The sequence below is a fragment of the Macaca nemestrina genome, chromosome 16 (assembly GCF_043159975.1).
Source record: "Macaca nemestrina isolate mMacNem1 chromosome 16, mMacNem.hap1, whole genome shotgun sequence".
In the NCBI taxonomy this organism is placed as follows: Eukaryota; Metazoa; Chordata; class Mammalia; order Primates; family Cercopithecidae; genus Macaca; species Macaca nemestrina.
Window position 1 is genome coordinate 17552568 of NC_092140.1, and position 26291 is coordinate 17578858.

The following is a 26291-nucleotide window of genomic DNA, read 5'->3' on the forward strand; positions in this document are numbered from 1 at the left end:
CCCAGCACTTTGGGAGGCCGAGGCAGGTGGATCACGAGGTCAGGAGATCGAGACCATCCTGGCTAACATGGTGAAACCCCGTCTCTACTAAAAATACAAAAAACTAGCCAGGCGAGGTGGCAGGCGCCTGTAGTCCCAGCTACTCGGAGGCTGAGGCGGGAGAATGGCGTGAACCCGGGAGGTGGAGCTTGCAGTGAGCCGAGATCGGGCCACTGCACTCCAACCTGGGCCACACAGCGAGACTCCGTCTCAAAAAAAAAAAAAAAAAAAAAATACTGTATTGAATATAATAGCATCCATTTACACTTTGTGGTTTTGTTTTTTGTTGTTGTTGTTTTTTTTTTTTTTTGAGACGGAGTCTCGGTCTGTCGCCCAGGCTGGAGTGCAGTGGCGCAATCTCGGCTCACTTCAAGCTCCGCCTCCCGGGTTCACGCCATTCTCCTGCCTCAGCCTCCCGAGTTACAGGCGCCCGCCACCGCGCCCGGCTAATTTTTTCCATTTTTAGTAGAGACGGGGTTTCACCATGGTCTCGATCTCCTGACCTTGTGATCCACCCGCCTCGGCCTCCCAAAGTGCTGGGATTACAGGCGTGAGCCACCGCGCCCGGCCCCATTTACACTTTGGTTGAGAGTTGAGGCATCTGCCTTAGGAGTCACTCACTCAGTACCAGATTCTTTTCAGTCTTTTTTTTTTTTTTTTTTTTTTGAAAGCAGTCAGAATGATCTTACTGAAATTTTTTAGTACAATGTTAGAGGATCTTAAAATTTTATATTTTAAACCAATACAAGCACTGCAAATGATATATTCCTGAATCTAGTTGATGTAGTATCTAAAAAGAAAAGCGACCATATGAATATCTATAAGTTGACTAATGTAATTTAAGTTGGAGGCTAAACAATTTTGGTATATTCATATTTCTCTGGCTCCTGTTTTTGGCCAGATAAATGCCAAGTCCACCCCATTCAGTAGAATTGGACAGGACCAATGTATATGGTGGTCTCACTTAAGTTTCCACGCCAGGAGCAGCAAGAAATGTACAACTTCTGGGATTAAGTTGCTCCAAGACAGTCTTCATCACCTTTGTGAACTGGAAAAACCAAATAGTCAAGGTCTGAATTTCCATTGTGTGTGGCTAAGTCCAGTCTCATTGGTTCATAAAAGTATTGTGAAGGACTTTAAAATACAAAGGTGGGGCTAAATAATGATAGAAACCATCAGTTCTTAATTCAGAGAATGACAATGCAGGTTCCTATATCCTTTTTAAAAATCTGAGATCATTATTTTAAAACTAGCTGTATACATTCTTAGGCTTTAAATTTAATGTTAGCTGAAATGATTACCTTTAAGTCGATTGGCTTTACGTCTTGGCGACTGCTCAATATAATTTTGGAATTTTAGGAAGCAGCATTTCAGGTAAGTGACAGTTACGTTTTAGAAGAGGTAATTTTAAAAATGATCCAGAACTACACTGCTCTGATATGTCTGATGTACACCCCCCAAAATGTGTCAGTGTCCATATTAAGCTAAATAAAATTTGGTCCAAATTAAGCACAATAACCAAGATGGTTTATCTGAAACTGAGTTACAAAAAAAAAAAAAAAGAAAAATTCAAAATCCATGGTATGAGAATTATAAATTTTCCAAGGTTCACTCCAAAGTAAAAGGCTAATTAATTCTATACAGGGTTTTACCCAAACGTCCATAGGCATTTTCATATATATTTACACAGAAGGCTTTAATCTGAAGTCACCTTTGGCAACCTCAAAATATATAAACTATGACTTCCACAATGAAATTATGTACTTGAAAGTTGTCGCCTCAAAGTACTGAAAGAACAAAGGAAGAGATCACATGTACCCGTTAAAAGTCAAAATGACAAAAATGTTTCTCATTTAAGACAGTTCACTTAAAGACCAAATAACCACCACCATTTCCCCAAAAACTGGAAAGAAATGATCTTGAGCTTTAGAACGGGAAACAATAAATCTTAGCATATACAAAGATCGGATGCTTTTGCCAGTGATTAACCTATCACTGCTGAGTACCTACAGCTAAACATCCAGTAAACAAAAACAAGTCAGAAGTCAGAGTAGGCTTGCTGGACACTTCCCGTTCTGGATTTATAGCGGGGCATGGCTGAACAGGTAGGACACGGATTCCCCACTGTGTGCCCTTCGGATTGCTTCAGCCAAGATCATGGAAATGTCAGTGACCTGAATCTTGGTGCAGTGTTTCATTTTGTCCTCTTGCAGAATTGTGTTTGTGACGACCACAGCCTCAAAGGCAGCATTATTTACTCTGGAAATAGCTGGTCCAGACAAGATCCCATGGATAAGGGCAGCATACACTTTGGTGGCTCCAGCTGACAGCAGCTTGTCCGCGGCATGGCAGACGGTGCCGCATGTGTCAGCCATGTCATCCACGAGGATGGCCACGCGGTCCTTCACGTCGCCCACCAGGACCATCCGGTCCACTTCATTCGCCTTCTTCCTCTCTTTGCGGATCAAAGCAAATTCCACATTCAACCTGTCTGCGATTGACGTGACCCTTTGGCTCCCCCTGCATCACGTGAAACAATGATATACAGTTCTTCCACTCAGCAATGTTTTCCCGAATCCACTGCAGGACTGCGGGCTCCGCATACAAATTATCCACAGGAATATCAAAGAATCCCCGTATCCGAGAGGCATGCAGGTCCATGGTGACGATGTGATCCGCCCCAGCCACCGACAGCATATTGGCGACAAGTTTTGCGGAAACTGGGGCACGACTCTTGTCCTTTTTATCTTGTCAGGCATATGGGAAACACGGGATCACGGCAGTCACCCTGGATGATGATGCGATCTTGCAGGCATTGATCATGATGAGGAGCTCCATCAGGTTGTCGTTCACTTCCCCGCAGCGCTCTGCATGATGTAGACATCTTCCCCTCTCACACTTTCCCCAATCTCCACACTGGTCTCCTGGTTGCTGAACTTCTTGGTGACCACCTTGCCCAGTTCCAGGCCCAGGCGGTCGGCCACGTGCTGGGACTGGTCCTGATGCGAGCTGCCGCTGAACAGCACGATGTTGGGCATGGTGGGGCGCGGGACTCCGAAGGGCACACGGCGGCGGAGGAAGTGGCAGAGGCAACAGCGACGCGGAAGGCTGCTGCTGCTTTTTCCAGTCTCATTTCAACTTCACTAATATTGGATCTTGGATGCAAGATAATTAATTGTTAGTTCTTTGGGAAAAGTGTTTTCCAGGAGAATGACCTATCCAAAAAATACAAAAGGACAGTGCTACTAAAAATAAGTGAGAAAAAAATGTATAATTACCTTCAAATATTTTTAGAGAATGCTTTGTTTTGTTAATTACCCCAACTCTAATTTTAATGGAAATTGATGACTGTATTGATTGATGCTGTCACTTTCATTTCCTTTCAGTATACTAATGGATGAAAATAAGTATTGAAAATATTCATTTCTTCAGGCTCAAAATATAGTTGACCCTTGATTAGCTCTTGAATTTCTCCATGACGCCTATCTTGAAACCATTCACCTCCTCTGGCCACTTTTTTGTTTTGTTTTGTTTTGTTTTTGCCATGACCACAATCATTTTCATGATTCCTTGATTGGCTCTGTCATAAATCTGGTAAAGTCATGCATATCTGGACACAGTTTTCCTCAGCAGGAATTTAGTGATTTCAGGCTTGATGGCATTTACAACTTTATTCTGTAACGATGGCATTTTCAAAGATGTCACCTTTCTAGACTTTCATGATGATCTCTCTCTCAGAGTTCTCTTCCATAGTGTTGACAATTCCTTCCATACAGTACTGAGCGTAATGAGCCTTAAAGGCCCTTATGACCCCCGATCTAAAGGCTGAATTAGAGACACTGAGTATGGGAGCAAGTCGACCACTATGGAACCTTCAGTGTTGAACTCATGCATTTTGGGTAGCCAGGGGCACTGCCCAATATCAAAAGAAATTTGAAAGACAGTCACTAAGCCAGGCATGGTAGCTCACATCTTAATCCCAACACTTTGAGAGGCTGAGGCAGGTGGATCACTTGAGGCCAGGAGTTCAAGACCACCTACTACAAAAACTAACAAAAATTAGCTGGGCATGATGGTACACACCTGTAGTCTCAGCTACTTGGGAGGCTGAGGTGGGAGGATCACTTGAGCCCAGGAGTTTGAGGATGCAGTGAGCCATGATCATGCCACTGCACTCCAGCCTGGGCAAAAGCGTAACAGAGCAAGACCCTGTTTCTTTCAAGAAAAAATAAAAGTCCTTTACTGGCAAGATACTTTCTGACTTTAGGAATAAAGCATCTTTGGAACCAATCCTAAAATAAAGTTCTTATTGTCCAGGCATTCTTGTTGTACAACTAAAAGACTGCCATCTGGTGTTAACTTTTCCTTTCAAGACTTCGAGCTTAGCAGCTTCATAAATTCAGTCCTCATCATAAACCCAACTGCATTTGCACAGAACAGTAGAGTCAGCCTGTCTTTTCCTGTCTTAAATCCCTTGTCTTCCTAATACATATCTTTTGTGACATTCTTTTGTCCAGAATAGGACACTTTTGTCTTCATTAAAAACCTGTTCTGGCAGATACCCTTTCTCCTTGTTGATTTTCTTGCTGGCATCTGGGAACCTGTCAGGAAAAGCTGCTTCTCCTGTTATGTTGACATTTTTTAAGACAAATCTCTTTCTAAAATTATTAAACCATCCTTTGCTGATAGTAAATTCTCCAGCTTTGATCCTTCACTTTCCTTTTTCTTTAAGTTGTTTTGTAGTGATCTCAATTTTTCTTCAATCATAGTAGAGTCTGTAGGTATGCCTTTCTTATAGTGATCTCAATTTTTCTTCAATCATAGTAGAGTCTGTAGGTATGCCTTTCTTATAGTAATCCTGCACCACATAAAAGCTGCATTTTTGGTATGAGATAAAAAGGATTTTGTAAAAAGTACAAGGTTTTCTCACCTTCTGGTGTAACTACAGCAATGGCTTCACAGATTTCCCCCCCCTTTTTTTTTTTTTTACAATGGTCCTTAAGCAAAATTCATTTATCTTGAAATGGCAGGAAACCATATCTGCAGACCTCCGTCAATGGTACATATCAAGCAATTAAACTTTTTCTTGTAATGTCATGACATCTCTCTGCTTCTTGGGACCACTTCCAGCATCACTAGTGCCATTACATTTGGGTCCCATGGTGTTAGTCAAGGTTTACAGTGTTGCATTACATATTATGAAAAATATACCAGAACCAAGAGAGATCACTTTTTACTGCAATAAGCAACTTACCAGAGAGATGAACAGCTCTCTAGTAAACTGAATTAGTGTCACATGGCATTTTAAGCATATACAACACTTGAGCTCATTGCAATAGTCATAGAAGGTGGTTACAAAATTATTACAGTAATATATACTACAGTTAATTTCATGCAGTTATGATTTAATACTGCATCTTTATGTTTTACGTTTGTGGCACCACGTATGGTATGTGTTTGTTTGCATATGTTTTGATATATTTTAACTTTTTATAATAGATCTGTGTATATTTTATGGTAGCGTATAATAAAATAGACTGGTATCTATGCATATTTTATATATTCATCACCTATCTAACTTTTTCTTAATTTTTTGAAATTTCTAGGCTATATGGTTCATCTGCGAGGTTTTTCAAATTGTCCCATATCTCAAAAAAACTTTCTGATATATTTATTGAAAACAATCTGCATATAATTAGAACCAAGCAGTTCAAACCCATGTTGTTTAAGGGTCGACTGTGGATACTTGGTTTTAGGCCCAAGTACTGCACCCAAATAATGCACTAAACTTTATGTGTCTTGAGAACAGAGATACCACTCTTTGCTTTTTAAAAAAATTTTTCCTAGAGGCCTGCTAACACGAGATAGGCAATTATTATTTAGTTAAAGTAAGTAAAATTAAATATATAAACTTTGTAATCATTGTTTATGTTTCATATACTGTAGTCCTATGCAAAACTCATGAAGAAAAATTACTCTTCACCTCTTCATGATGTATACTTCACCATGAATTATAATTTTATAAGAAGTATAATTTCCTTATATATAACAAATTACTTTATACATGGATTTTTTTTTTTCCTGAATCTTACAGTATTTCAGGAAAAGGGTTTCATTCCCAACTGACAACAGGGAAGATCAGCTCATCCTTAATTCATTAAATGCCATTTTTTACCCGCTTACATTCATCAAATTATAGGATTCATTATAACAGGGATGTAGAGTTATGGCTTTAGCTCTTTTTGTTCTAATCCTTTTTTCATGTATTCTTTCCTTTGATTTGCGACCTTCATTACCAAGAGAGCTCACATAATGCATTCAGTTCAGTTCCAGGAGGCTAAGCAGTCAGCTACTGAAGGAATTATTTCACATACCCTAGTTATTAATATGATTACTCAGAACACTTACATTAATATCCAAAGTATTCTAGCACTTTCAGAAAAAAAACAGTGCTTCTTTATCACAACTTTTCCTTTCACTTGGAGAATACATTCTTAACTATTTACAATTCAAATCTTCAAGTGAAAATTCCTCAGCCAAGTGGAAATGTATTATAAAATGTTTGCTGAATACTTAGATCAACTAATTCAAGGCTTGCTTTACTATTTTTCTGATTATAAAATAATGTATTCTGATTTTACTAAATTTAGAAAATATAAAATAGTATAAATTAAATAAATCACCTATAATCATGCATACCCAGAAATAACCATATTTTAATATGTTTCCCTCATTTTTTTCTATATATGTTAATGGCATTTTGTGTGTGCCAATTTAAATTCAGTCTGTATTAATAATTTTATATCATTTTTTCCACATAACATTGTATCTCACTTAAGTACTTCCCATGTAATTATTTTTCAAACGCATTATTTTAATTTTAACACAACATAGATAGGCCATAATTTATTTTAATATCCACTTAACCATGCTCTACAAATGCAAATAAATACATATTGGCAGAAATCTGATACTGTGGTTGATAGGATTGGGTGAAAGTTAGGACAGGAGAGAAAAATTTTAAAGGGACACCAGGTAACTTTTAGAAATGATGGATGTCTTCATCATCTTGGTTGTGGTGATGGTTTTATGGTACAAACATGTGAAAATGTATCAAATTTTATGAACTGTAAATATTCTTTGTTATTATATATCAACCATACCTCAACAAAGCTCATAAAAGAAGTTTTTTCAATTCTCTTATTGCAAGTAGGTTAGTTTCAATCTTTACCTGGTATAAAGTGGTAACAAATATAATTCACTACTTTATTTCAAAAAGAATATAACTTTGAACATGTAAAGCTATTCATAAATTTGAGGCAGTGACATTTCAATTCCTGTGCAATTCATAACAGATTTCGTAAATTACTTTTAAATTTACTGAAACTCATTTTACTAAAACCCTCACTAAACTTTCATAGATGTCCAGAGCATTCCACTTTACCCTATTGGTCTAAAAGTATTGGGGGCAAAATCAGGTAAACTATTAATTGCTGTCATTAAAGCTCGCACATTCATTGAAGACTTTCCAGGAGCCAGACACTTACTTATCAGCATTTTACACAGCACATCAATTATCTTCTTACTTGTTTCTTTCAATAAAAATAAGCACAATGATGTAAAAACATGACAATATTAAGTAATGAGATCAGTAGGAAGCTTGCCTAAAGAATTCAAAGTTCTTTAAAAATGTTCAGGATTGTCCTTGCAACTTCCTTACCTGCTCCCCTGGGCAGCCTGAAGCAGGGATGGGCCTTGTAGGGTCAAATGCTGACATGGTGGCCCACAGCCGCAGAAAGGCCAGGCCTGTAATCCCAGTACTTTGGGAGGCCAACGTGGGTGGATCACAGGTCAGGAATTCAAGATCAGTGTGGCCAACATGGTGAAACCCCGTCTCTACTAAAAACACAAAAATTAGCTGGGCGTGGTGGCACATGCCTGTAATCCCAACTACTCGGGAGGCTGAGGCAGAAGAATTGCTTGAACCCAGGAGGCAGAGGTCGCAGTGAGCTAAGATCACATCACTGCACTTCAGCCTGGGTGACAGAGTGAGACTCTGTCTCGGAAAAAAAAAAAAAAAAAAAAAAGGTTCGGGATTGTTCCTCTAGGTAGCAAGAAACAAAATCTCCAGAGGGGAGAATGGAAAAATGATGTATTCATACCATGAAATGCAATAAAAATAAACTAACTATTGATACCTGCGAAAACATAGATGATGAGCCTCTAAAACATTATGCTGGATGAAGAAAGTCAGACACAAATTAGTACATGTGGTATGATTCCATGCGTATGAAGCCTAAGGACAGGCAAAACTAATCAATGGTTACAGAAGTCAGAAAGCGGCTTTTCAATGGGGGTGGGGGGTGGAGGAAGAAATTAATTAAAAGGGGGCATGAAAAGAACATCCAGGAAGTAGCTGCAAGGTATATGCAACTGCCGAAATATGCTATACATTTGAGACTATGCATTTCATCATATATTAGTTATATTTCATTAAAGGAAACTAGGATAAAATAAGTCTCTAGGAAGCTAAGGGTTTAGCTCTAAAATGATTCCAATTCAATGCTCACACCTTTTGTCTAGCATGACCCTTTCACTCCACAAAGTCTACAGGATATGAGGAAAACCATCAACACCTAGATGGCATATAACCAAGGATGATGCTGAGGAGAATGGATTTCCTCTATCAAAATAAATAAAAGTAGATGAACAAACTCATTGCAAATGCAAATACCCTATTTTGAAATAGGCTAATCAAATCATTTGTATATGTTGTTTCACCACAGCAACCATTTAACTACATATATATATATATATATATCTCATAACATCATGTTGTATACCTTAAATATACATGATATAGTTTGGATTTTTGTCCCCAACAAATCTCAAACTCTAATCCCCACTGTTGGAGGTGGGGCCTGGTGGGAGGGGACTGGATCACGGGGGTGTTCTCATAAATGGTTTAGCACCATCCCCCTATCCTTGGTACTGTATAGTGATAGAGTTCTCACAAGATCTGGTTGTTTAAAACGTGCAGCACCTCCCCCTTCTCTCTCGTGGTCCTGCTCCTACCATGTAAGACGCCTGCTCCTGCTCTGCCTTCCACCATGAGTAAAAGCTCCCTGAGGCCTCCCCAGAAGCAGACGCTGCCACTCTTTCGTACAGCCTGTGAAAGCCAATGAGCCAATTAAACCTCTTTTCTTTACAAATTACCCAGTCTCAAGTATTGTTTTATAGAAGTGCAAGAATAAAGTAATACAATGCACAATAAAATTTTTGTTTTAAAAAAATCCAATTTAAGGCCAGAGGTAAAATGAACACAAGCTCAAAGAATCACAGAACCTTCTAACCTCCTATAGGGTAAACACACCTGTGTACTGTAGATACACCTGACAGTGATAACGTAACCTTATACATACCCTCAGAATGACCCTATATGGAGACGCACCTGAATGTGTGTTGGGAGCTCCAAATGTGGCCAACCAGGAGATTCATTCCTTATCTATGAGAAACATCTGAGCCCACCGGTGGACTGCAGGCTGCACGGGGGAGAGAGGCCCTTTCTTTTGGATTAAGTGAAGGTTGCCAGGTGTAGGTTGTTGGTGGGAGTGGAGGTGCCAAGTGAAAATGCTATATAAACTGCATGCTTTTTATAAGTGGTGGCGGTTCTTCTGTCCTGCTACCACTGAAGCATCCCTGTAAGTCACCAATAAAACCCTATGCCTAATTCACTGGCTGTGGGTCTCTGGCTCTTGAACCCGGCACCATCCCTACTGAAGCACAATGCCTGCCTAACAATGGCCGTATTAGCCTATCTTGGTCCACTCTGAAGCAGGAAGCTGTGCGGTTTAACAGTTTTCACATTTGAATTGTTTTTCTCCATAAACACAGCCAAACCTGGATTCCTGTAAATTCCACCCATTACATCTAGTTCTGCCCTAGTTAGCAAACTCCTCTTCCATGACAGCCCTAGGGATACCGCCAATAGCAAGCACATTTTCTTTAAATTCCTCTTATAATAAGACTAAATATTCCTTCAACTGTTCCTCATATGGCATGATTTTTAAGTTACCTCACCATTCTATTTTTAAAGTATATGTCCCAGACCAGACTTAAATTCCCTGTGTGGTCTTACCAAAATGGAAAGCAGTAGAGTTCTACTTTTATTTGTCCAAGCTCATATTTTCTTTGAAAAAGAAAGGAAAGTCCATGGTGAGAACTGCAACTCACGTGCCTCTTATAATGTGGGAATGAAGGAAGAAGATCAACACAGCCAGGAGTCTCCCATAAACCTGCTAAGAAGGGTGGCAGGTCAAACGCAACATGCAAAGCAGGCTGAGGTAGAACAGATTTCAGGAGTATGGCTGTGGTCTCACTATACAGCCTCCTTCCAGAATGGTCTTTTAGAATTTTCTTCAGCAATGCCAGGTCTCAGGGGCAGCCTTCCCCTCCAACCTGTTCTTTCAGTAATGTGGCACAGTGTTGAGAAACCTGCAGGTCCCAACGATTGTGTCAGACAGAATGGGTGTGAGACCGTCCAGAGTCTAATACACAATTGACCAATATGGGATGCAAGAAAAGAAAAACTCTAATTCTAATATCAAATATGCCCCTTTCATAAAGAAAACCATTATCATTCTTGGATCAAAAATGTGTCATAACGCAATTCTAGGGTTATCCATGATTATTTCATTTCACCTGGGGAATTCACACTAGGGATACGGAGAGAGATTCTGCAAATCCAAAAGAGCAAACTGTGAGAGACGGTCAGGACAAAAACATCCAAGACTACAGAGGCAAGAATGTCCTTGCAATTTTCATCACCAACAAAATGCTTGTGTGTCTGTAATTTTAAGAAATAATAAATGGAATATATCAGGAAGACAAGAAATAGACAAACATGAAAGGGTTTTGAATATTACAATGCAAATAACTAGTAAAAGTAAAGCCTATACAACAGATACCAAAAGCTTAGAAATAAAAAGAAAAAATTGTGACACTGTTAAAATAGAAATAGGTGAAAAATAAAAATCAGAAAAAGAGCAAAATAAAAAATATTAAATACAGAAAACGAAAAGAAGATAAAGGTAAAACCATGACACCAAAAAAGAGGGGGTAAAAAAATAATGCAAGTGAAAAATTACTATATAAAGTATTAAAAGTGTTAGAAAAAGACATTAAAATGCATAAAGGCATAAGCTGACACATTTAAGAGTATAACTATAATAAGACAAATATTAAAAAGTTTCAACTTTTTAAAAATTCATAAGATAAAGAAATAAAAGAATAACAAAAGTAAATGGCAATAAAAACAGCAAGGGGCTGGCATAAAAACAGACACATAGACCAATGGAACAGAACAGAGAGCCCAGAAATAAATCCATGTGCTTACAGTCAACTGGATTTCAACAAAGATGCCAAAAATAAACAATGGGGAAAGGACAGTCTCTTCATTAAATGATGCTGGGAAAACAGGATATCTGTATGCAGAAGAATGAAATTGGACCTTTGCCTCACATTTTATAAAAATCAACTCAAAATGGATTAAATGTTTTAAGCCATTTAATCAACTCAAAATGGATTAAAGACTTAAATGTGAGACATGAAACTGTAAAACTGCTAAAAGAAAACATAAAAGCTCCAAGAGTTGCTCTGAACAATGATTTTTTTTGTCTACGATCACAAAAGCACAGGCAACAAAAGTAAAAATAGACAAATGAGATTACTCCAAACTAAAAAGCTTCTGCACAGGGCCAGAGTGGCTCATACCTGTAATCCCAGCACTTTGGGAGTCTGAGGTGGGCGAATCACCTGAGGTCAGGAGTTCAAGTTCAGCCTGGCCAAAACTGTGAAACCCCAGCTCTACTAAAAATACAAAAATCAGCCAGTCACAGTGGCGCACACCTGTAGTCCCAGCTACTCAGGAGGCTATGACAGGAGAATCGTCTGAATCCAAAAGGCAGAGGTTCCAGTGAGCCGAGATTGCACCACTGCACTCCTGCCTGGACAACAGAGTGAGACTCTGTCTCAAAAAAAAGATAATAGGCTGGGCACAGCGGCTCACACCTGTAATTCCAGCACTTTGGGAGGCCGAGGCAGGCAGATCACAAGGTCAGGAGTTCGAGACCAGCCTGCCCAATATAGTGAAACCTCATTTCTGCAAAAAAACACAAAAATTAGCTGGGCATGGTGGCACACGCCTGTAATCCCAGCTACTAGAAGGCTGAGGCAGAAGAATCACTTGAAACAGGAAGGCAGAGGTTGCAGTGAGCCGAGATCAGGCCACCGCATTCCAACCTGGGCGAAAGAGAGAAACTCCGTCTCAAAAAATAATAATAATTAATTAATTAATCAAAAAGCTTCTACACAACAAAGGAAATAATAAAGTGAAGAGACAATCCACAAAATGGGAGAAAATATTTTGCGAACCATGGATACAATGAGTTAATATCCAAAATATAAAAGGCACTCAAAAGATGCAACAGCAAGAAAACAAATAACCCAATTAAAAAAAAAAAAAAACAAAAAGAATGGGCAAATAAACACGTCTGAAGAGATATTTCTCAAAAAACATACAAGTAGCCAACATGTATATAAAATAATGGTCCACACTACTAATCATCAGGGAAGTGCAAATTAAAGCCACAATGAGATATTACCTCACACCTGTTATAATGGCTATTAACAAAAAGACAAAAGATAACAAGGGTTAGTGAGAATGTGGAGAAAAAGAGACACCTGTACACTATTGATGGGGAGTATAAATTAATAACAGCCATTAGCTGGGGAGTGCAGTGGCTCATACCTGTAATCCCAGCACTTTGGGAGGCTGAGGTGGGAGGATCACTTGAGGCCAGGAATTCGAGACCAGCCTGGGCAACATAGTGGGACCTCATCTCTACAAAAAAACTTAAAAATTAGACAGGCGTAGTGGCATATGCCTGTGGTCCCGGCCACTCAAGAGGCTGAGTTGAAAGACGGCTTGGGCCTGTAAGGTCGAGACTGTAGTGAGCTGTGATTGTGTGCCACTGCACTCCAGCCTGGGTGACACAGCAAGACCTGTCTTAAAGAAAATGAAAAATAAAACATTCAGCCACTTTAGAAAATGTACGGAGGTTCCTCAAAAATTAAAAATAGAACTACCATATGATCTCACAATCCCATTACTGGGTCTATATCCAAAAGAAAGGAGAAATCAATATATTGAAAAGATACCTGTACTCTCGTGTTCATTGCAGAATTATTCATAATAGCTAAGATACAGAATTAACCTACATGTCTATAAACAGATGAACAGATGAATGGAAAAAGAAAATGTGGGGGGTGTGTGTGTATGTGTGTATATATATAGATACATATATACACTAGAATACTATTCAGTCTGAAAAATGGAAAGAAATCTTGTCATTTGCAAAAACATGGATGAACTTAGAGGACATTATGTTATATAAAATAACCCAGGCACACAAAGACAACTACCACAAGATCTCATTTATATGTGGAATCTAAAAAAATTGAACTCGGAGTAAAGAGTAGAATGGTGGTTAGCAGGAGTTAGGAGAGGGAGAAGAGGCTAGGGAGATGTTGATCTGATCAAAGGATACAAAATTTCAGTTAGATGGGAGGAATAAGGTCAAGAAACATACCTTAGTGACTATAGTTAATAACAAGGTATTATATACTTGAAAATTGCTAGAAAAGTAGATTTTAGGCGTTCTCACTACAAATAAATGATAAGCTTGTATGGTAATACATAACGTTAATTAGATTTATTTAGTCATTCCACAATATACATATTTCAAAACATCATGAGTACACGATAAATACATACAATTGTCAATTTTTTTTAGTTTTTTTTAAAAAGTAAACCTCAATAAGATGTTTTAACTTAAACCAGTAAGATTTTTGTTAGTTTTTTTAAAAGAAAAAATATCCTAAGCATTAAGTAGACTAATAAACAAAGAAAAATATTCTAAAGAATAAATGGAAGCATTCAATGAATAGAAGAGGTTCTTTAGTAAAGTAAAATATACTCTTCTCTTAGATGCAGTTAATGACTCGTTTTGAGTTCAGTACAAAGGCAGCAGATGTGAAGATTTGACCTTCCAAGACTTACAGTTTCTGGCAAAGGATCTCAAGGCAGTTTTAATGGAAAGCTGAGGGCAGTGAGCTGAGGAAAGCCTAGAAAGATCAGAAACAGTACACTTGCCACGGCAGATGCTCATGCAGTCCCTGACACCCCCTGGCCCTCAAATACTCTGCTTGGTAGTGGGAGGGAATAGCGTTGAAAATGCAGGTAGCTGAGCAGGGCTGCAGGGTCAGCAGAGGGTATCTTAGGGTTTGGCAAAATGGGTAAGGCTGGGACATTTCTAATAACTACAAGGAATGAACCATCAGAGAAGAAGAGGTTGAAAATCTGAAAGCAGCAATAATTGAAGGAGGAAGCTCCAGACTAGGTAGGATAGGATAAAGAGCTCAGAGAAAGCTGCACAGAAATTCATTAAATGTAAATCCTTTTATAAGCAGTTTTTAATGCAATACTACAGAGCTGACTGAAAAGCCCAAGGCTTAACCAATAGGGCCAATAATGAATGCAGATTTGGGGATATAGATGCTCCTGGCATTACCTCAAGAAAAAGGAATTAACGAAAGACAAGTTCACAATGATTGGTTAGGTATGTTATTTTTTCCCCATGGTATTCACCCCATGTCTTTAGATCCTAAAAGCTTCCTCAGATAGGACCTGGTCAACCATCTCAAATGACAGACGTAATTAATCTCTTTTCCAGAAATCACGTTTTGCCTATAGGACAATATTACTCATTTTAATGGTAACAAATCCTGATCCCTGCAGAGTCTAATTAACCCTTCGGGCACAGTTCCTTCTACGTCAACTCAGAACAGTTGCCAGCAATATTCCCACTGTCTCTTAAAGGGTTAAGGTTCCAGGACAACTCAGGGGAGGGTGGCAGCCACCAGTGCCCTCCCAGCACTACACACATGCCCTTTCAACCAAAGTAAAGCCATTCTGCTAGTGTGTCCTTAACACTCTTTTAAAAAACAAAAAAGATTCCCTAACAAGTAAAGTTTGAAAACCCTAGGATAAATTAACACATATACCAAAAAGTTAGCATCCTTCTCCCCAAAAGTACATATTCTCATTTTTGATGGAAATATCTTTCAAACTCTTTGCAATTATCTTCCCCTATCTAAACACAGAGCTGGATTATTTAGTCTAATTCTGCACCAGGAAGGAGGTACACTGTACTGGTTTGCTAATTTGTTTCCTAGGGCTGGCATGACAAAGTACTAACTAGGTGGCTTCGTCAACAGAAATATGTTATTACCTCACAGTTCTGGAGGTAAGAAGTCCGAAATCAAGCAATCTACAGAGTTGGTGCTTCTGAAGGGTATGAGAGAACGATTTATTCCAGGTCCATCTCCCTCTGTGTGAGTCTGTCCTCAAATTTCCCCTTTTTGTAAGGTCACCAGTCATACTGGATTCAGGTCCAGCCCAAAATAACCTCATTTTAACTTGGTAAAGACTGTCTTCAAATAAGGCCACACTCTGAGGTACTGGGCATTAGGATGACAATATATAAATCTGGGGAAACACAATTCAAATCATCACACAAAAGTCTATTACTATTACTCAAGATAAGTCAGATTAATTTTTTAAGATAAGCTCAGCTCCAAATTAACTATGATTCTTGGTTATCGCTTATTCTTGGTTTCATACAAACTAACAGACAGAGATCCCAGGGACGTGAAATGACTTTATTGTACCAGAACCATAAAAACCGGAATAGAAGATGTTTCAATAAATCAAACTCCAATCCCAAATTACCTAAACCAAAACTATGCTGCAGGTTCCACCCTCTGTAACTTATTCCATATGCCTTAATACAGTTATCAGGTCACCTGGATGCATGTTTACCTGCCACGGCACCCTTCCTCAGAAGTACAAAACGATCTTCCTGCAGAGCCGTGGCCAGAATAAACCACTCACACTCTTGCCTATATCACCACCAACACTTTCATGTTTAAGAAACAGCTTTGATGGAGACATTTTTGAAAATGAGACAGAGAAAATTTTATTGCCAGAATTGCTCTTAAGGGGAGCTGGGCACAGTGGCTCACACCTGTAATCCCAGCACTTTGGGAGAGTGGCTGAAGCAGATGGATCACCTGAAGTCAGGAGTGGGAAATGAGCCTGGCCAACATGGTGAAACCCCGTCTCTACTAAAAATACAAAAAATTAGCCGGGTGTGGTGGTGAGCACTTGTAATCCCAGCTACTCGGGAGGCTGAAGCAGGAGAATCACTTGAACCAAGGAGGCAGAGGTTGCAGTGAGCTGAGATCGCCCCATTGCACTCCAGCCTGGACAACAAGAGCAAAACTCCATCTCAAAAAAAAAAAAAAAAAAAAAAAAAAAAGCACAGGGGAAAAAAACTACTTTGATAAACCCAGTGGGATGAAGGGAAAGATCTCCCAGGCACATTCACATTTTTAAATGGTGGTTATCAAGCTCTCTGCGTAAAACAAAGAGGGGAAGGTGTCTAGTTCTTAGAAGAGAGGGAATGTGAATGAGGGGAAGAGAAAGAAGACAGAAAAGCCAGGAAAGGGGTGAACTGGGAGATGCAGAGAGGCTGCAGATATCAAATGCAATTCCCTCATGAACCCTATAATCTCCAGTAAACTAACAAATGAAAACGGAGGCCCCGGGAACTTGAAGAGAGATGAGCTTTGCACTAAAGTGGGGCAAAACCATTCAGCACCTTCCTGAGGAGCTAACTAAGGAGCACAGCCTCAGCTGACACCCAGCTTGCAACTTCTTCCACTTAAGTTACCTTGGAATGCACTTTAAAGTCAACCCACGCTGGGCCCATCCTGACACAGCACAGCTCGAGGTCAGCAACTGTCCATGAGAGGATATCCATGGGATAAACAATCAGCAAATCCCTACCTTCTAAATATTCCGGGCCACCACACTGCTGTGCCTCACAGGACAGAACCAAACACTAGGTCAACTCTATTAGGTATAAGCACATTCAGAGCTGCTTTTAGAAGAAAGTTTTGATCCCCTCTGTAGGTCATCCTGCAGTCAGGAATCTTACTCATTAACTGGAGAAAACAGATAAGGATTTTCAATTTCCAAGACAAAATACTGGCTTTCTAACTTAGCACAGGACTTAACATACAGTAAGCACTCGATAAGTGTGCAACAGAAGCAATTCGTGAAGCCTTTGACAATACAGATTCCCAAGCCCCATCCCAATCACACTGACTCAAAAATTCAGGGATAGGATTGGGTATGTATATTTAAGTGATTCTGCTGCAGTGCGTTTGGAGATCTTATTTCAAAACCTCTGGGAATATGTGAGCTGTTACCTCTTCCTACTTCTCTACATTCTAATATTTAAGCAGTTCAAATAACCAGAATGTTACAGCTCTAGATTACTTCACTTTGATTCCTAAGCAACCAATGAGCACACAAGGAGTAGATGAAATGACAAAAATGTGTGAGATCCTGCAAGTACAGTACCTAGAGTAGGAATAGAACTAAGGACATTTATCTAAAAAACACTATCATTTAAAGGGCATTGGTAGGACAAAAGAGAACTTTACAAAGACCGAAAAGGCAATAGTGGGAGAGATAAAAGGAGAATCAAGAAAGTCTGATAACAGACAGCTTCAACCGGAAATTGATCACATAGAGCAGGTGTCCTCAACCCCAAGGCCACAGACCAGTACCAGTCCATGGCCTGTTAGGAACCAGGCGGCACAGCAGGAGGTAAGTGGCAGGCAATCGAGCAATACCACCTGAGCGCTGCCTCCTGCCAGATCAGCAGCAGCATTAGATTCTCATAGGAACACAAACCCTATTGTGAACTGCACATGCAAGAAATCAAGGTTACATGCTCATTATGAGAACCTAATGCCTGATGATTTGAGGTGGGGTGGTTTCATCCCAAAACCATCTCCCCAACTCCAACCACTCCTGGTCCATGGAAACACCACAAAACCCATCCCTAGTATCAAAAATGTTGAGAACCACTGACAGAAAAATGGCAAGTATCCACTGGAATTAGCATAGTAGGCAACATTAGCATATGAGGCTCCACCCCCATGACCTTATCTCCTAATACTATCACATTGTTTGGTAGGGCTTCAACATAAGAATTTTGTGGGGACATAAACATTCAGTCCATTACAGGTGTGAAATAGAGTGCCAAACATTTCATTGTCTTTGATTGCAAAAAACAATATAAAGATGGTTGAAATGGTAGCTAAATTTTCAGGTAGAAGTCAGGCGGCCGGGCGCGGTGGCTCACGCCTGTAATCCCAGCACTTTGGGAGGCCGAGGCGGGCGGATCACAAGGTCAGGAGATCGAGACCACGGTGAAACCCCGTCTCTACTAAAAATACAAAAAATTAGCCGGGCGCGGTTGTGGGCGCCTGTAGTCCCAGCTACTCGGGAGGCTGAGGCAGGAGAATGGCGTGAACCCGGGAGGCGGAGCTTGCAGTGAGCCGAGATCGCGCCACTGCACTCCAGCCTGGGCGACAGAGCGAGACTCCGTCTCAAAAAAAAAAAAAAAAAAAGAAGTCAGAAGAAGTAGGGATCACCTTGATAGGCCCAGTTTTCTTGATGCAGCAACAAACAAAGGCCATCTACTGGGAATGAGAGGTGGGGGGTAGAGGAAAGGAGGTGAAGGAGAAGACTAAAGAGAGGTGAAAACTGAAGGCACAGAGGCCCAGATGAGCCAGGACCCCTCAATGATGTCATGGCGACAGGCTGAACATTTGCCTGGTTTCCTCCAACACGGTTGTGAGGCACTAATAAGACAAATAAAAAGCAATGAGGCAGTGGTCACAGATCGGGGAGTACAATTGTTCCAAGAGACAGCTAATCACAAACAACCCGCTGGCCCAACATCCTGATCCCAAATACTGTCCATAACCCCAGCAGCAAAACCCTATCTGCACACCTTATCTGCATGGAGCCCCAGCAGCACGACCCTATAAGACTTCCCTCCAGCCCCTGCCTCTTTGCAGACAGCCCCTTCTCTGCTCTGCTGCCCGCTGCACCCTTGCAATGTATCTTCCTACTTTCTCCAATAACTCTGCCTTTCTTTACCTACAACTGTCTTAGTAAATTCCTTTACCACCCTTGATGCCAGCCCCAGCTAGCTGCATCGGTGACAAGGGTTCAACGACTAAAGTCATGCAGAGAGGAAGCAGCAAACTATAGCATCAATCTTCATTCCATATTTTGCAGAGTGGGGTGCTGCAGGAAGACTAAGTGTAACACAGTTTGAAATGCTGGTGAAAGAGTAGTTGGGATGATAAACCACATGGCCCCCACTAGGTGGGAAAGGAATAGAAGTCAAGAAGGGACTGACTAGCAGATGTGGAAAAAGGAGAGGACTAATGGATTAATGGTCTATATGAAGTCAGCAAACAGGTCTGGGAGAAGTGTAGTTATGAGAGATCAGGAGAAAAGGAAGCTCATGCATTCATGGAATTAAAATTAAAGAGCCATGGCCACTGGCTAAAATGTTCTAATAACCTGTCTTGTAAAACTTTTTCAAGAGTCAATTATAAATGACCCCATTAAATGATTCTGCATATTGTATAAAAACTGTAATTGAAGACCCTACTCATCATGGTACTTATTTATATTTTGTTTATACTGTGCCTTATGCTATGTAGGATTTTGGTGGCTTACAAAGATATGAAAATATAGTATGATAGAATAAATTTAAAATAAGTGAGAGAGATGAGGTTAATAAAGTTAAATAAGTAAGATAGAACTGGAAATGAGGTTGGTTTATGAAGCTTAATGCACCTTAAGTTAAGATCAATGCAATAAATTCTTCTTAGAATTTTGTGCCAGTTAAAAGTTTTCCCCTCACACACCAGTATATTTTTCATTATTAAACCAGGAAAGTTATTTAACTTATTCCATTTCCATTTGGATCTTGACTCCAGGACTCTTGGAAGTAAATATTTCCACCAGTTATAATTACTACCTTACATATTCTATTTAAACCACCCCCCTGTTTCATTATTTTTATCTCACTCTTCATCTTTGATTTAATGGTGATTTGGTGGCTTTAATTTCATGCCACCTCAGATACCCTTGCAGTAGGTATAACATAAATTAGAAATAAATATTCAAAAATCTCATTCTTCATTGCAATCCAAATAGCCAATGCTTTACTTTAAATCACTGGCTGCACACTAAATTTCAACATCTAAAAATCATTTCTCAAGTTATCCTACTCTAATATCTTTTTTCTTACTTTTCTAGATACAGCAGAATGTCACATAGTAAAATATCCTCCAAGAGTATGGCATATCTCTACAGCTATCAATCTATATTCAGGGGTGGCATATCACTGGTAGCATACCGTACATTAAACGTCTAATAAGTTGTGTTGCTTATCAGTACTCAATCTTACCTGCACTATCTACATGTATCATCAAAAGCAAGAATCTTTAATAGCAGCTAGCAAGCCACATGTGGTGAGGTCAGAAAACTGTTTAGTTAAACCAGGTCTTAAAGTGGATGACTCATTAGATCAGCAAAATATTCTTTACCTGTTTATGCCCTCTGCATGTAACCCAGGTGTGTCTGGCTCAAAAGTAGAAATCCAACACTAACCCCAAACACCATACCAAAGAATCATCCATCCTCGCTGCTGTTACATGTTTAGAGGGCTTTTCAGGTCAAAGTCGTTTACACTCCATTACTGAATGGGAATAAAACAATATCTACTTAATTTTTTCCTTCATTTCTCTTATTTTAGTTATTTATTTTACATCTATTCCATTAAATAAGAAATGAGAAGTGCCAGAGTAAAGAAGCAGACTGGGGGTGCCCATCCACTGAAGAAGCATGGCTAAATGATTTTGTACACAAGGACCTTTAATGCCTGGAATCAGTTCTCTCATTCAAGTCCCTGGTGGTCTCCTTGTCCTAAAGGATAACCCTCCTGAGATGGTTAATAACTTCACACCGAACATCGCTGTTGCTGGCAATTCAGTAGAACAACACGCTAGAAATTGCCATCGAGAGAGTAATAAGCCCCAATTCTAAAAACTATTAAGGAAAGCTCCTGAACATTTTACTTTCTCCTTCTTTTTAATATCTGGGATAATTCAGTCCCCATATGAAAAAATATGAGAGCTAAAATGCATGATCATCAACAGGCTTAACCCTGATGCTATTGGTCAAACCTAATCTGCCCATGCATACAACTAACATTCCAATAAGCTCTGCATTTTTAATTTTCTTTAACAACTGGGTGGTCCTTTTCTATAATATTTCTAAGAGGATTCTTATCTGTACTATTTCAAACCCTCAACAAAGTAGCTTTTCTGGAAGAAGTTTCAAAAGGATTTTTGAATCCCGTAAATCCTTTACCTGCATCCTCCAATCATTGTGAAAATTAAGGTATAGATGAGTTATAAAGGCAATCATAGCTGGAACAGGTTTACCCTTTTCACAAAAGTTATCATGCCAAAACTCCTCTGAGAATAAACCCTACTTTATAACAGGCTGCTTCAAGGGAAGAGAACGTACGTCTACTCTGGTCATATTCGACACCAGACTTCTGGGAACGGTTTTCCTCAGTAATGGAAACCAGTGGAGAAAATTCTTAACATTTGTGTTGCTCTCTAAGAGTGACAGAAGGGTGTCATAAGTTGACATAAGACAAAGGAAATCAAACTAACCAGTATAAAGAACCTGAGCATTGGCTCCAACTTGCCCTTTCCAAAAGCTTTTCTGATACCTCAACCAAAAAAAAAACCCACCCATTCATAATACCATTTGTCCAATCCTCACTTGAGTAGCGAATTTAAAATTCTACCTAATCTGGATACTTTTTACTCATCGGCTGATGATAAGAAAGGAAATCTATTGCACTTGAATAATATGTATTTACTCCATTGTTTAAGAATACTGCATTCTTCTAAAAAAAAAAAAAGATAAGCAAAACAAATGGCATGGATGGAACTCAAGGATTGTTAAGCATTTGTAATAAGTAAGCTAACAGCTTAACAGAAGAGGCAAAATTCATAGGGACTATTAAGTAGAGATAACAAGTAGCTTATGAGACATGGGGACATCACAATGTGTTAAATATGAATAGTAAGTTCAACCTATAAGGCATGTTGAAGACAGAATAGATGGGGTATATAATGGAACAAACAAGAGCATTGCTCCATGACTGGAAGCTTTGAAAAGACCAAGTCCTAAGGTAAAACTATGCCAGTCTGGGCTGACAACTATTGTTATCCTTAAATCAGCTTTCTAACACAATTCAGTTCTGCCCCTACATGCTCTCTGGCAAAAAAAAAAAAAAAAAAATACAGATAAACCCCAAAGCTATTTGGCAATCTAATTGGCACACTAAAGTTGTTAGTAGGTGTGCTTGTCTTTGTATTTCTCTGATAGAGCAGGTGTGTCCCCCAGAAGCCTTCCATCTGTCTGTTAGGGCCCCTTTCCTCAAGCCCCATTCTCATCCTCATAACCACAGCCCCAGTTTGAAAGGCTGATGTAGCAAACAGACAGATATATGAGCATTGTATAACCCAGCATTTGGGTTGTGTAGTCATCCCCACTTGTATACTATCCTAAGTGCATTAACCTACTGTATCTTCTCCTCCTTGATTTCATTATATGTTTTAAATCGACTTAATCAAGCATGTGATTAGAGTGCCGTAATTTTGTGTGTGTCTTTCTGTTCAGTGATCTCTGGTAGTGTATTTGAAAGCTAACATTGCATCAGTGTAATCTCCTATAGAACAATGTGAGCAGAGAAATATATTAGGCTAAGCAGAAAATACATATATTTAGTTGGGGGTTTGCAGAAGTATAATCATAAGATTATGTTAATTAAAATATGAGCATAATATTCTATAATAATAGATTTAGAAGAACATGTCTTTTTATATTGTCTTGTGACAACTGAAGATAACCGAATCAAAGCCTTGTTGGAAAGAAGTAAATATATATAGGTAAGCATGCAGGCTTTTGAGTCAGAACTCCTGATATCAAATCCTTGTTCCACTACTTTCTATCTTTGTGACTTTGGGCAAATTACTTCTCTGTGTCTCAATTTCCTCAGCTGTAAAAGAGCAATAATAATAATAATACCTGAAAGTGTTATTTTGATGATTAAAGGAAGTACTAGCATGTAAATTTCTTGCACTAACCAGCTCAGAGGAACTGCTTCTAAATTTTTTAGCTATTGAAAAAGAAACAGTAAATGAGTATGACTAAAGGGAATAAAGTCTTTTGTGGCAATGGGTTTCACAAACATTACTCCTCCTTGCCATGGTAATGAGACCCTTTTCTCATGCTAATGCAAGTATATGGGTAAAAATTACAGTATATAAAGCAATAATTAGTAACCAATATGGAGTAACATGTAATCTCGTGAGTTTCTCTTCAAGATTGGGATGAATTTCCGGGAGTCACTGGGTGGTAAACGAGAAATGATTCAGGGAGTCCAGCAGCTGGAAAACCCTGGGAGCCCAGGACCAGCTGCTCCTCCAAATGGAGTCACCATAGCCAATAAAAATAAACCAAGATTTCATGATCTCTAATGTCCTACTTATAACCACTGCTACCAGGAAGAAACCTTGGACTGGAGAGTTGAGCTCACTCCTAGGGTTGCTGTTACGAACTGGTTTGGGATATTAGCAGTTGTGGCCATCTACTGCTTCATTTGTTTTCTCCACTGTTTGATAGCATCCAAGAAGTTCCCCCTGCCCAAAGGGAAGGAGGGTGGCCACGAGATGTCAACGTACGTTGTAAATGAATAATACCAATAAGTCTAGGCCTTTTCAGCAGATACCCCTACTCCGCACCTCTCAGGATGACCCGCGTCTCCAATCATTCTAGCCTTAGTCTACCTTTGCTTGGCTCCTTAATGAGCCTCTAATAAACTGCACCAAGAAACCCAGAAAACCTACTTGCTTAGATATAGCTCAATTCAGCTAAATTAAATATATCTTAATTCAAAGTATAAGTAAATCAGTAACTCAGAAATTACACACTTTTAAAACCTCAAAGGGAAAGGAAGGCATTTCTAAAACCTTGGGATGGATGGAAATATACTTATAAATAACTTAAAATATTCTTCAGGTAGGTATGCAAATAAACTTAAGTCCTCTGTGACCCATTCCAACAGTTTCTGTTTTAGGTCTTGGACTTGGAAAATGAAGCCTTTGTGCCCAAGTTTAATTAGGCACTTTTCCTATCCAGCCCAGGCCAGGCCCTATGGCTATCCATCACTTCAGAACCCACTATATTCATCCCAAACTTTATTCAGTCTCCAGATGAGATTGACCTGTGATGACCTAATATATAATGTTCCACTGCTTTTGTAATACATGTCCTTTAGATATGTCAGCCTCCTCAATTTTATACATTTTAACTGATTTGTTACTGTTCGGCCTCTTGTATGCCAGAGCTGATAATGGTTCTGCCAAGCTCCATACACAGAAACTTAAATTAAAAAACAAATGTTTAAAATTGTGGGTTTTTTTATTAGGTGACATAGATGCCTAAATCACAGCAGACAAAACCAAGAAAAATACATTGTTCTTCAAAAAAAAATTCATAAATTCGTATCTCCTTATAAAATTTGAATAATTCAAAAAATATAATAAAGGAAATAAAATTCAAAATACTACTAATCAGAAAAAAACTAGTTTTAACTCTATGATGTATAGAATACAAATTGAGGCCGGGCGCGGTGGCTCAAGCCTGTAATCCCAGCACTTTGGGAGGCCGAGACGGGCGGATCACGAGGTCAGGAGATCGAGACCATCCTGGCTAATGCGGTGAAACCCCGTCTCTACTAAAAAAAAATACAAAAAACTAGCTGGGCGAGGTGGCGGGCGCCTGTAGTCCCAGCTACTCGGGAGGCTGAGGCAGGAGAATGGCGCAAACCCGGGAGGCGGAGCTTGCAGTGAGCTGAGATCCGGCCACTGCACTCCAGCCTGGGTGACAGAGCGAGACTCCGTCTCAAAAAAAAAAAAAAAAAAAAAAAAAGAATACAAATTGAAGGACTATACATATATACATTTAGGTATTTTTTAGATAGTAGGACAGAGAATACAGAATGTCTCATAATCTGCTTTTCAGTTATTAACATATTGTAAGCAGTTTTTCACAGCCTTAAAATATTCAAGAACATGCCCTAAATTATTGCAAAAGCTGCACAGTCCCTCTATTAGTGTCCTAGGATTGCCTAGTACTATTAATACAAACTGGGTAGCTTAAAAGCACAGAAATATATAGTCTCCCAGTTCTAGAAACCAGGAATCTGAAATCAAGGTGTCAGCAGGGCCCCAGCCCCTCTGCAACCTGCAGGGAACCCTTCCTTGTCTCTTCCTAGCTTCCGGGGCTGCTGGGAATCTTCGGCATTTCTTGGCTTACAGCTGCATGACTCCAACCTCTGCCTTCCCTCTCACAGGGCATTCTTCCTGTGTCTCTCTCTTCTTAGAAGGACACCAGTTATATTGAATTAGGGGCCTGCCCTAATCTAATATGATCTATTCTTAACTAAATTACATCTGCAACCATCTTATTTCCAAATAAGGTCACATTCTGAATTACTAGGGGTTAGAACGTCAACTTATTTTCTGGAAGAGGGGACACAGTTCCATCCTGAATAATCCCCTATGGTACAGCACAGTTTCCTTTCTTCTTTTTTCCTTTTTTCCTATTATATTTAACGATGCAAATAGTCTGTGAAAGTAATTTTAATCGTAAGGCAATATTTTAGGACTCATTATTCCTCACACAACAACCCCATCTCCACTGTACAGAGTGAAAACTGGAGGAGCAGAAATGTATTAAATAACTGCCCAAGGACACTCAGATAATAGACAGAGGAGCCTCCAGGCCCTCTGGCTCACAGTCTTCAAGATTAATCACACTCTATAGTAGGAAGTAGGATAGATCCAATGCAAATTTCACTTAATCAGGAGGTCAAAATGATTGATCACTGAACAATCAGGCATTTTTTATTTATCTCGATCCTTAAATAGTTCAGACCATCTTAAAATCTATTTTCCTCCCAAATTTGTCCTGAGTCTCAATTTTGCTATCCTGAACTCTAATAATAAAACAATATCTAGCATCAAATCTTACTTTATAATTTACAAAATAAATCAATATCTATTATATTAAATTATACTTAATGAAGACATACTATAATCAGTAT

General features: G+C 39.3%; 1 protein-coding gene and 1 pseudogene across 1 annotated transcript in view; both read right to left on the reverse strand.

Annotated features, from left to right (window-relative positions):
- Positions 1–26291, reverse strand: part of LOC105477531 (heparan sulfate 6-O-sulfotransferase 3) — a 759454-nt gene that overhangs the window by 702748 nt on the left and 30415 nt on the right. The gene's annotated exons all lie outside the window — the stretch shown is intronic.
- Positions 408–24772, reverse strand: LOC139359069 (ribose-phosphate pyrophosphokinase 2 pseudogene; annotated as a pseudogene).